The sequence below is a fragment of the Palaemon carinicauda genome, chromosome 33, assembly GCF_036898095.1.
Source record: "Palaemon carinicauda isolate YSFRI2023 chromosome 33, ASM3689809v2, whole genome shotgun sequence".
Taxonomy (NCBI): Eukaryota; Metazoa; Arthropoda; class Malacostraca; order Decapoda; family Palaemonidae; genus Palaemon; species Palaemon carinicauda.
This window is the reverse complement of record NC_090757.1, coordinates 68,338,505-68,349,935: the sequence shown is the minus strand read 5'-3', so window position 1 is coordinate 68,349,935 and position 11,431 is coordinate 68,338,505. Positions and strand designations below refer to the sequence as shown.

The 11,431-nt window shown below is 38.0% G+C and overlaps 1 pseudogene; it reads left to right on the top strand.

Moving 5' to 3' along the window:
* The first annotated feature begins 8,268 nt into the window (after positions 1-8,268).
* Positions 8,269-10,085, top strand: LOC137626336 (uncharacterized; annotated as a pseudogene).
* Positions 10,086-11,431: the final 1,346 nt, after the last annotated feature.

Here is an 11,431-nt window from a genome sequence, read left to right as displayed (position 1 = left end):
AAGTGGCCTGGTGTGGACCATTAACAATGTACCTTAGTTCGCCTCTTGACATTTTTAAAACATATTTACTTTTATAAAACTCCCAGTACCTATATGTGAAAAAAGGTCAGGGATGACAGACAGTAGAAAACTATTAAAGGAAACACAATAGACCAGAAATACCTGCTGACATATTCTAATCTCTCCCAAAATTTAATTGGTCGTTGTCAAGAAAAGAGGACCACCTGAGGTCAAGAGAGGTTTAATGTTCATAACAAAACTTAGATGATTTATCAGAGAAGAAACTTAATAAGAAACTGATAAACATATTTCATATTAATAGACAGGATAATAGACCAGAAAAACCTGTGATGGCCTATTGGTAACGTCCCTTCCTGTTTTAAAGGTTTAAAGGCCGCTCATGAATAGCAGAGACAAGGGGCTATGACATTACCCTAGCAAGCAGGAAAATGCCCTAGAGACTGACCATATGTACATATGATCAGCATCCAAGCCCCCTCTCCACCCAAGGTAGGACCAAGGAGGGTCAGGCAATGGCTGCTGATGACTCAATAGATAGACTTATAGGCTCCCCTAAACGCCCCATCCTTAGCTCACAAAGATGGTGAGATTGCAGCGACCAAAAAACTAACGAGTTTGAGTGGGACTCAAACCGCAGTGTGGTATTCACCAGTCAGGGACTTTACCAAATTGGCCATCACAACCCTGCTCGCCAGACTGGTGTTCAAGTCCCGCTCAAACTCGTTAGTTCCTTTAGTGTCTACAATCTCACCATCCTTGTGAGCTAAGGATGGGGTTGGGGGGTTGGGGGAGCCTATAGGAGTACCTGCTAAGTCATCAACTGTCATTGCCTGACCCTGGTTGTAGCTTGAATAGAGAGGGGACTTGGGCACTGTTGACATGTATATATGGTGAGTTTGTAGGTCATTGTCCTACTAACTGTCTCTTTTACCACCTTCGAACGCAGCATGCTTATTCCACCGGACACAGTTGATTTCTACAACGGCTTCAAGAAGTCCCCACCTGTTACTTACAGGGATATCAGTTAGAGGATGACCTTTGTACCCTACATTCAGGCTACTGTCCCTCGACTAATAAAGGAGAAGTAAGAGATTGTTGTTATTTTTCTTCTTCGTTTTCTTCTCAATATTTATTACGAATCAAGCTAAAACCTTAATTGGAACTATGTAAGGAAAGAAAAGCGAAAGTAAAAACAAAATTTGTAAAAGAAAAACAATAACAGAAGAAGAAAAAATATGGTAAAATAAAGTAGTTACGACAAATTACGCAAATTATGAAAGGAGACTTGAGGTAACCTGCTAATCTGCAAAATATAATAATAATCTGCATAATAATAATAATAATAATAATAATAATAATAATAATAATAATAATAATAATAATAATAATAATAATAATAAACAGTAAATTATTATTATTATTATTATTATTATTATTATTATTATTATTATTATTATTATTATTATTATTATTATTATTATTATTATTATTATTATTGGAAAAAAACCAAAGTTTTTGAAACGCATAAAAAGCTTTGAAAAGACAGACTACCGGCATATAAAGATTGAAGAGAGCAAAGCAGAACTATAAATGTGAATAACTAAGATAGTAGTAAATAAATGAACATAAAAATAGTAAAGGAGAGAAAATGTAATTGACAGTAATTTGTCCTTTTTTTCCATTGAATACAAACATATCTAACCAATTCTATTTAGTATACAAGACTAACCTACCATTCCTTAAACTTTAACCAGCGCAGCCAATTTGTACGAGAGAAGAAACCCGGACCTGAACATATTCCGCCACTTCACTAGAGACGATAGCTGGACGCCACTCTACTCTGATAAAGAAAAAAGGTGCGCCTGGCCCATCATCAGAGATGCACCGTTCAGGCATATTCTCGATCGTTACATTGGAATCTTTGATCAGGTAAGGCATTAAGGGAAACATTTTCTAACGCATTTACTCCATTTCTACATCGAAATCTTCGTTTCGGTATAGTAGAACGATGCATCTTCAATATATCTTTTTAGCTGTTTAAGCGGAGTAGAAAATAATTGGCCTGGTAGGTGCGCCTGGCCCATCATCAAAGATGCACCGTTCACGCATATTCTCGATGGTTACATTGGAATCTTTGATCAGGTAAGACATTAAGGGAAACATTTTCTTACGTAGGCCTATTTACGCCTTTTCTATATCGGGATCTCCATTTCGGTAATGCAAAAGTAATTGGCCCATCATCAGAGATGCACCGTTCAGACATATTCTCGATGGTTACATTGGAATCTTTGATCAGGTAAGACATTAAGGGAAACATTTTCTTACGCATTTACTCCATTTTTACATCGAAATCTTCATTTCGGTATTGTAGAACGATGCGTCTTCAGTATCGAAATCTTCATTTTGGTATTGTAGAACAATGCTTCTTCAATTTACCTTCTTAGCTGTTTAAGTGGAGTAGAAAATAATTTGCTCGGTAGGTGTACCTGGCCCATCATCAGAGATGCACCGTTCAGGAATATTCTCTACCATTACATTGGAATCTTTGATCAGGTAAGGCATTAAGGAAAACATTTTCTTACGCATTTACTCCATTTTTACATTGAAAAATTCATTTCGGTATAGTAGAACGATGTGTCTTCAATATATCTTCTTAGCTGTTTAAGTGGAGTAGAAAATAACTGGCCCGGGTAGGGGCGCCAGTCCCATCATCAAGAGATGCACCGTTCAGGCATATTCTCAATCGTTACATTGGAATCTTTGATCAGGTATGACATTAAGGGAAAATTTTTTCACGCATTTACTCAATTTTTACATCGACATCTTCATTTTGGTTTTGTAGCACAACGCGTCTTCAATATATCTTCTTAGCCGTTTAAGTGGAGTAGAAAATAATTGGCCCAGTAAGTGCGACTGGCCCATCATCAGAGATGCGTTCAGGCATATTGTCTATCGTTACATTGGAATCTTTGATCAGCAAAGGCATTAAGGGAAACATTTTCTTAAGCATTTACTCCATTTTTACATTGAAATCTTCATTTCAGTATAGTAGAACGATGCGTCACCAATATCGAAATCTTCATTTTGGTATTGTAGAACAATGCTTCTTCAATTTATCTTCTTACCTACTTAAGTGGAGTAGAAAAAAATTTGCCCAGTAGGTGTACCTGGCCAATCATCAGAGATCCACTGTTCAGGCATATTCTCTACCATTACATTGGAATCTTTGATCAGGTAAGGAGTTAAGGAAAACATTTTCTTACACATTTACTCCATTTTTCATTGAAATCTTCGTTTCGGTATTGTAGAACGATGCGTCTTCAATATATCTTCTTAGCTGTTTAAGTGGAGTAGAAAATAACTGGCCGGTAGGTGCACCTGGACTATTATTAAGAGATACACCGTTCAGGCATATTCTCTATCATTACATTGGAATCTTTGATCAGCAAAGACAATAAGGGAAATATTTTCTTAAGCATTTACTCCATTTTTACATTGAAATCTTCATTTCGGTATTGTAGAACAATGTGTCTTCAATATATCTTCTTAGCTGTTTAAGTGGAGCAGAAAATAATTGGCGCTGTAGGTGCCCCTGCCCATATTCTCAATGGTTACATTGGTATCTTCGATCAGGTAAGACATTAAAGGAAACCTTTTCTTATGTATTTACGCCTTTTCTATATTGGAATCTCCATTTTGGAAATACAAAAATAATTGACCTGGTAGGTGCACCTAGCCCATCATCAGAGATGCACCATTCAGGCATATTCTCGATGGTTACATTTGAATCTTTAATCAGGTAAGACATTAAGGGAAACATCTTCTTACACATTTATTACTCAATTTTTACATCGAAATCTTCATTTTGGTATTGCAGAACAATACTTCTTCAATTTATCCTCTTAGCTGTTTAAGTGGAGTAGAAAATAATTTGCCCAGTAGGTGTACCTGGCCCATCATCAGAGATGCACCGTTCAGGCATATTCTCTACCATTACACTGGAATCTTTGATCAGGTAATGCATTAACGAAAACATTTTCTTACGCATTTACTCCATTTTTACATTGAAATCGTCATTTCAGTACTGTAGAACAATGGGTCATCAATATATCTTCTTAGCTGTTTGAGTGGAGTAGAAAATAACTGGCCCGGTAGGTGCGCCTGGCCCATCATCAAGAGATGCACCGGTCAGGCATATTCTCAATCGTTACATTAGAATCTTTGTTTAGGTAAGACTTGAAGGGAAAATTTTTTTTCATTCATTTACTCAATTTTTACATCAAATCTTCACTTTAGTTTTGTAGCACGATGCGTCTTCAATATATCTTCTTAGCTGTTTAAGTGGAGTAAAAAATAATTGGCCCAGTAGATGCGCCTGGCCCATCATTAGAAATGCACCGTTCAAGCATATTCTTTCCTATTTACGCCATTTTTACATCGAGATCTTCATTTTGGTAATGTAGAGCGAAAATATATTGGGCCGGTAGGTGCGATTAACCGTTATCAGAGGCATATTCTCGATCGGTGCATTGGAATTTTGGATCAGAATTAGCTTTTGCGATGGGTATGTATTCAGTCCTATCTCTTTGTTTGCTTGTGAGCAACTTTAAAACTAAAATTACTCTACCAATTTTGACCAAACTTGGTAGTCATGTTAAGGATGACCCAAGGATAAATCTAGCATTTTAGATAAAGTGTATCAAAGGACAAGTATGCAGCAGTACTCTGATAATAATTGCAATATTAAGTAAATTACATATATTTGGTTTGTTTAGTTTTTGTTTGTGAACAACATTTTGCAAAAAACTACGGAACCAATTTCAACGAAACTTGGTAAACATACGGCGTATGACCCAAGGACAAATCCATTAGATTTTCATTGAAACACTGACTTACAAGTACGCAGTAGAGTTAAGAACAAAACACAACTGCTTTGCGTGGCGTAGGCATGCTCGCTACTAAGTGTCTGCGTCAATGACCTTAGATGTCAGGATGGCAGAAAACCTCAAATCAATCAATGAATCGCAAGTGAGTGACCCTCTAGTCTTAGTATTACAGAACAATGCGTCTTCCATTCATATTCTTGATTGCTTAAGTGGAGTCTGTGAAGGGGGGACGTATCTTTAAGCATATTCTTGATCGTTACATCAGGATTTTACTCGAGTAATAAAGTTTAAAGCTTCTTACAGGCATATCTATGATTGTTTTATAGAACTTATTTTCAGATAAGACACTCTTGTTTGTGATCTTATACATCTAAACGAGTTGTAAGATTGCATATCTCTCCATACTATATATGTCGTATTCTTTACGATGGGTTCGTCAACTCCCGTGTCTGATATATTCATAATATGCACGCTTATTGTTCTAATAAAGTAACTCCCCTATTTTGATACTACTGAATTTTGATCTTTAATTTTGGACAATAAGCCAGCTTCTCGACAGTAGACCTAAAAGAAATGATAGAAACAGTAGAAGGTATACTACCCTGAAAGGAAAATGATAAGAATTAATAGTATGATAAACTGGTCAATCATTAGAAGAAAAAAAGGAGATTAAGATATGAATAAAGCTATGAAAACTCTTTCCTTTGCAGGCAGGTTTAGTCAACCATTAGGGCGATGAAGTTGTCTTCTAGTTCAAAAGCAGAAGGGGTCAGCAGGAAGTCATTTCTGGAGATGGAGCAGTTGATGCCTCCTTCGGAGATTCAGGAAAAGGACAAGAGGACACCCAGCCCCTTACGGTAAAGCACCTTCAGGGACCCCTGCTTCTCTTGCTGTTTTGCCTTTTGGCCTTCTTGCTTGTGTTTGCAGCAGAAATCATCGTTGGCTCCTGCTCTAAGGTTCGGAAGTCAAATAATGTCTAGTAATGAGCTCTGTAGACTTCTGCCTTCTTGTGTAGGTCATTACTTCAGCACATCATGCTAAAATGACTGGCTCATTTGAAAAAGGATGTTGACTGGCGAATAGTTACCGTCATGCATAGAACATTCTTCTTAATTTGCAAACTTGCCATTCTTTATTCTTAACAATTATGAGCCTGAGCAACTTCAATTTTGTCAAATCATTGATATGATATTGTGGAGGAAATAGAATAATTATGAAAGTTAACTTTGAATTATTACTATTATTTATGGTGGAATCTGAACCCAATACATAACGACAGCTCTTGAATAAATCGCCATGATCAATCGAGCATTTATGAGCTAAAAGTAGCAAGGGTAAGTTTTTTCGTTTACGTATCCTCTAAAAATCCTGGTATGCCAATTTAAAGGTTTTTAAAGATAATCTATGAATAACAGAGGCAAGGAACAATGACAATGCTTTAGAAGGACAATGTCTTAGAGACTGACCATATATATATATATATATATATATATATATATATATATATATATATATATATATATATATATATATATATATATATATATATATATATATATATATATATACATACATATACATATATATATATATATATATATAATATATATATATATATATATATATATATATATATATATATATATATATATATATATATATATATATATATATATATATATATATATATATGATCAGTGCCCAAGCTCCCTCTCTAACAAGCAGAACTAGGGAGGCCCAGGCAATGGCTGTTGATGACTTGGCAGGTAAACCTACAGTATGGGCTCCCAAACCACCCTTATTTCGCTCACAAGGATGGTGAGGTTTCATACACTATAAGAAACTGTCGAGTTTGAACCGGTCTCAAACCGCAGTGTAGCAGATTGTCCGGCTGGGACGTTTTCAATAGGCTACCACAACCCAATAAAGGTAAGCAACCGAGAATGAAAAGGACTCTTTCACGGTATGACCCAAAAATGCTTTCATAACAATTTAGGTAAATCATTTCTTGGGGAGTTTGTAGAACGGCAGACCCACCAACTAACAGGTCCTCTCAAAGGTATGGGGCCAGGTCGCAGATAGCCATGAAGTAACGCTAGCGTTAGTCTTTAGGTAAAATGTTAGACGTGACTGTCCTTGGACATAATTGTTTGAATTGGTAAAATTGGTTTAAGCTTCACCTTTTCCAAAGCCTGAGCCTAGTCTACCACTATTCTTATTAAACAAACCTACAAAGAGAGTGGGACACTTTCGGAAATGTACAAAGCTTACCCTGTCAATATACAGTACTATTATACTGAAACGACTTTGGAATAATTGTCAAAAAACAACAACAACAACAACATCAATAATAATAATAATAATAATAAAAATAATAATGATAATAATAATAATAATAATAATAATAATAATAATAATAATAATAATAATAATAACAAGAACACTAGGGATCATAAATAAGTCATTGAAAAGGAATCCTGAAGAAGGTAGGAGCTGATATAGCCCCAGGACTTGTGCAAAACAGCTTACTACTTGAAACAGCACATTTAGTGAGGAAAGTAATGGACATCTCAGGAAGCTGGGTATAACCAGGAACTCTAAGCTATAAACTGCCAGTCTCTATAGATTGTTATTAACAATAACTAAAGAAAACAATAACAACATTCCTACTATGCATTTCAGACCCCGTGTTATACTGCTTTTCGCAAATATCTTCTATACAAACAACGGGATCAGTGTGATATTTTGGCACAGCTTCTTTGACACAGTCCGCTAATTTATGACACTACACTGCGATGCCAAGTGTGTTTCATTAATGAGCTCACTCTTAGCTTTCAAGCATGAGTTGGCGAGAGCCAAGTAGGCATTCGGACAATGGATGTCCGTGACGTAGGTGTGACGCGTATAACAAGCAATCTCTCTCTCTCTCTCTCTCTCTCTCTCTCTCTCTCTCTCTCTCTCTCTCTCTCTCTCTCTCTCTCTCTCTCCCATAGAAACCTATCACTGGTGCATGCTCCATTCATAAAGTGTATATATATATATATATATATATATATATATATATATATATATATATATATATATATATATATATATATATATATATATATATATATATGCTATGTGGTACTGTATATGTCATTTTATATTTGAGTGACACAACGTGAAAATAAAAGCGAGGAAGGGTAATGTGAAGGCTGATAACGAGCTAACGAGCGTGAATGATGCCAAAAGTAGGTATATAGTTTGGTGGTGGTGAGGGGTTCGAGAAGCAGCGAGATTTCTTTTCTGGTGAGATGGGCTTACGGCTGCAGTCCACTGAACTTAGATGAATACGACGGTATCTCCAAGGCTGCAGAAAATGGAATACGTGATACACCGTTGCCCCCGTGGCTGCAGGAACGGTTTTGTCATACGGCTTTTTTCCCTGTATACCATGGAGAAGTCAGACAACCGGCTAAGGATCAGTTTGAACAGGTATGTGTCACTATAGCTATATTATTGTAATCCTTTCATTGGCATGATGACTGATAAGTCCCATATCTGCAGATACTCATAAAATATATATACCCACCTGTACCAGGAAAAGTGAACTTGTATAATATTCTTATGCTTACTATACCACAAAGGGTTTCAATTTTGTTATACATGCAGCACCTAAAGCATAAATATTCACCCATGGTGGATGGTGGAAGGAAACATATTGTTGGAGACGGATTATCTTTATTCCTGAACAGATAGGCCAAAACTTTTTTTTTAAAAGGCGTCAAGAACAATGACGAATTTTGTTTGCAGCCCTGTTATTTCTTTTAATAACCAATAAAGGCATGAGAATAATATTACAATATTGACTTATCGCCAAACAGGCCGTATGACAGGGTTGCGGATGCAGTGGGCATGAGCGTAATGGCGGTTAGAATGATGGTGCAGCGACAGCACAGCACCAAGCCTCAGGCCCCAACACCACTACCAACGCCAACTGTGACACCTCCCACAACTGGGACACATCCTACAACAACTGCGACACTTCCCACAACAACTGCAAGACCTCCAACAGCTGCGACGCCTCCCATAACACCACCTGTCTTCGATAGTTTCACTGTCGCTGCTATTCGTAGCAAAGTCCACACGAAGTTCGCCGCTAAAGAAGTTATAACAATAGGTTCCCTGACGTAGGAACTGAAAATGTCATGCATCATCCCGGAGGGAACCTCGGACATGGCGGTGTGGCGACTCCTTCATAACATTGGATTCCGCTTTAAGACCACACAGCGGAAGATGTATGTGAGAAAAGAGTCCCTGGACGTCGTGTGCCGGCGGATTAGTGCTCTCTGGACACTCAAGCAACAACGGGAGAACGGTCTGCAAGTGGTTTACGTGGACGAGACGTGGTTTACCACTAGAATGCACCACAGCAAGGAATAGGTGGACAGCACCCAGCCTGCCACCAGCGACACATAGAGCCGTCAAGTGCCGCCTGGGAAGGGGAGCACTTTGTGGTGGTTGCAGCTTGAACAATCGATGGTTTTGTTGAAAATACGTTCCTCTGCTTCCCCACCAAGACGACCAGCGGTGACTTTTACGGCGAGATGAACAGGGAGCTCTTCCTTCGCTGGCTGACATCGCAGCTCCTGCCATTGCTACCTCGCCCGTCGGTACTGGTGTTGGATAATGCACCATATCACAGCCAGCTGACGGAGGAGAGTTGCTGCCCCACCACCGCCACCAAGAAAGCAGATCTCATTAATTGGCTGGTGCAAAACAGGCTGCCCTTCCCACCACACACGACAAGGCCTGAGCTCCTGCTCATATGCAAGAGAAACCGACCACAACCATAATACGTCGTCAATAACATCGTTCGTATGTGGAGCCAGGAGGTCGTCCGCTTGCCACCAGGTCATCCAGAGCTTAACGCCATTGAACCAGTGTGGGTCCGCTTGAAAAGATACGTGCGCTCGACCCTAACACCGTTTTACCCGAGTGGACCTGCAGGCCAGGCTGAACGAGGCAAGGCAGTGTGTCACCCCAGAGGTGTGGGCGGGCGGGATAAGACGATTCATAAGATTTGAGGAAGAGTACTGGTCCACGGACAACATACAACAAAGCGTGGATCCTGTCATAATAAACCTCGGCAATGATGATGAGGATGACTTATTTTTGGAAAGTGACGGAGAGTGAAATAAAATGTATGCAATATACTCATGTTTGCATCATTTGTCAAATCATAGATATCCGCTACATGTCAAGGTCTACATTAAACTGTTAAGTAAGCATCCACTTCCCTTATTTATAAAGCATTTATAATAATAATAATAATAATAATAATAATAATAATAATAATAATAATAATAATAATAATAATAATAAATCTTGAAATGATCACACTACTCCTCTAGCCCCCACTTCCAACCCTACTCTTGGTCAAGATTCCAGGCTGTATGTTATGAGTATTTAACGAAAAAAAAACTCATTACGCGCGGCTTATTTTTATATGGATAAAGGTGGGAATTGTATCATGAGAGAGAGAGAGAGAGAGAGAGAGAGAGAGAGAGAGAGAGAGAGAGAGAGAGGAGAGAGAGAGAGAGAGAGAGAGAGTGTGTGCTTGTTATACGCGTCACACCTACGTCACGGGGATCCATTGTCCGAATGCCTACTCGGCTCTCGCCAACTTACGCTAAAAAGCCAAGAGTAAGCTCATTAATGAATCACATTTGGCATCGCAGTGTAGTGTCATAAATTAGCGGACTGTGTCAAAGAAGCTGTGCCAAAATGTCACATTGATCCCGTTGTTTGTATACAAGATATTTGCGAGAAACAGTATAACACGGGGTCTGAAATGCATAGTAGATACAATGCTATCTTTTGAAAGTTCCAAATTGAACTAACACATGAACTGGCATCATACCACATATGATGCCAGTTAAATAACTCTCAAACACGTCAATTAATTGAAACTAGCTTATATTTTAAAACCAAATTCAACCTATAAAATACTATTCAAAGTTTTTGAAGGAGACAATAAACCCGTGGATGATTTGGAAATCTAGTTAACTTTTAAAAGCTTGGTTGAATTATCCCTAACGTCGGCGTAACTTTTGCTGAGAGAGAGAGAGAGAGAGAGAGAGAGAGAGAGAGAGAGAGAGAGAGAGAGAGAGAGAGAGAGAGAGAACCAATAGCCTTATATCATAGGAAAGCTATTACCTGCACTTGACCTAAAATTTATGGTAATATGCATGGCAATTCAGGAAGGTGCATCCTTTTACGCTTTCAAGTTGATAGTTCGTCTCTTAACTCTTAGGAAAATGAAGACGGTCTCTTATGCTGGTCGTTTCTCACAAGAAACAATGGTTTATTTATTTTCATTTTTTTATGTAACAAAATAAGCGACCCTTAAAAAAGCGACGCTGCCATTTTCTCTTTAAGGAAAGTAGGGCTGATTTGAATACTTTATGGTAATAGATCATCCATTGGTATGTTATGTGAAATGATGGATTGTTTTCTTGAACTAAATAAAAAGCGTATTC